The sequence below is a fragment of the Schistocerca serialis genome, chromosome 6 (genome assembly GCF_023864345.2).
Source record: "Schistocerca serialis cubense isolate TAMUIC-IGC-003099 chromosome 6, iqSchSeri2.2, whole genome shotgun sequence".
Taxonomy (NCBI): Eukaryota; Metazoa; Arthropoda; class Insecta; order Orthoptera; family Acrididae; genus Schistocerca; species Schistocerca serialis.
Genome location: NC_064643.1, coordinates 475988162 through 475989686, shown reverse-complemented (window position 1 = coordinate 475989686; position 1525 = coordinate 475988162).

The following is a 1525-nucleotide window of genomic DNA, read 5'->3' as shown; positions in this document are numbered from 1 at the left end:
CACAAGAGAGGCAATTCTGAAGTTGCTGTTGGTAATGGACTAAAGAAAAATTAAGAAATGTTCATAAGGTTTATCGACCAGGAAAAAGCGTTCGGCAATGTTAAATGGTGCAAGATGTCCGAAATTCTGAGAAAAATAGGAGTAAGCCATAGAGAGAGACGGCTAATATACAATACGTATAAGGGCCAAAACGGAATAATAAGACTGGACGACCAAGAACGAAGTGCTCGCATTAAAAGATGTGTAAGACAGGGATGTAGTCTTTCGCACCTACTGTTCGATCTGTACATCGAAGAAGCAATGACGGAAATAAAATTCAATGTGGAAGGATATCAGTGATACGATTCACTGATGATATTGCTGTCCTGAGTAAAAGTGAAGAAGATTTACATGATCTGCTGAATGGAATGAGCAATCTCATGAGTACATAATGTGGACTGGGAATAAATCGAAGTGCCGGCCGGTGTGGCCGTGCGGTTAAAGGCGCTTCAGTCTGGAACCGCGTGACCGCTACGGTCGCAGGTTCGAATCCTGCCTCGGGCATGGATGTGTGTGATGTCCTTAGGTTAGTTAGGTTTAAGTAGTTCTAACTTCTAAGGGACTTATGACCACAGATGTTGAGTCCCATAGTGCTCAGAGCCATTTGAACCAATAAATCGAAGAAAGATGAAAGTAATGAGAAGTAGCAGAAATGAGGACATCGGGAAGCTTAAGATCAGGATCGATGGTCACGAAGTAGATGAAATTAAGGGATTCTGCAACCAAGGTAGTGAAATAACCAATTATAGATGGAGCAAGGAGGACTTGAAAAGCAGACTAGCAATTGCAAAAAAGGGCATTCCTGCGCAAGAGAAGTCTACTAGTATCAAACGTAGACCTTAATTTGAGGAAGAAATTTCTGAGAATGTATGTCTGGAGCACAGCATTGTATGGTAGTGTAAAATGGTCTGTGAAAAAAACAAAAGAGAAAAGAATCGAAGCATTAGAGATGTGGCACTACAATCAAATGTTGAAAATTAGGTGGACTGATAAGGTAAGGAATGTGGAGGGCCTGCGCTGAATTGGAGAGGACAGGAATATGTGAAAAACACTGATAAGGAGAAGGGACAGGGTAATAGGATATCATGATGGGTGCCCTGACGTCATCGCTGGCGTAATTGTCACGAGACTGGAATGCCATCTTCCATTCAGAACACGATCGTACGGACATTTGTTGATCGTTGATGATTATATCCTGAAGGGGAAATACCGATTTCTTGCTGTAATTTTGGACACTAGTGTAACTGAAGACGTTGCAAGTGCTGCTCTGAGGCGAAGAGGGTGGCTCCGGAGAGGAATTCGTCATCTGACGTTCCGCATCAAACCGTCCAGCAGACTGATGACTGTAAAAAAAAAAAGAAGTTTTTGAAGACAAGGGTAACCGAGACGTATTTCTGTGTTTACTCAACTTGAAGTTCCTGCCATCTGTTCTCAATTATTATGACAATATTCATATTACAGCAAGTAATTGTCCTCAGCATTGTTA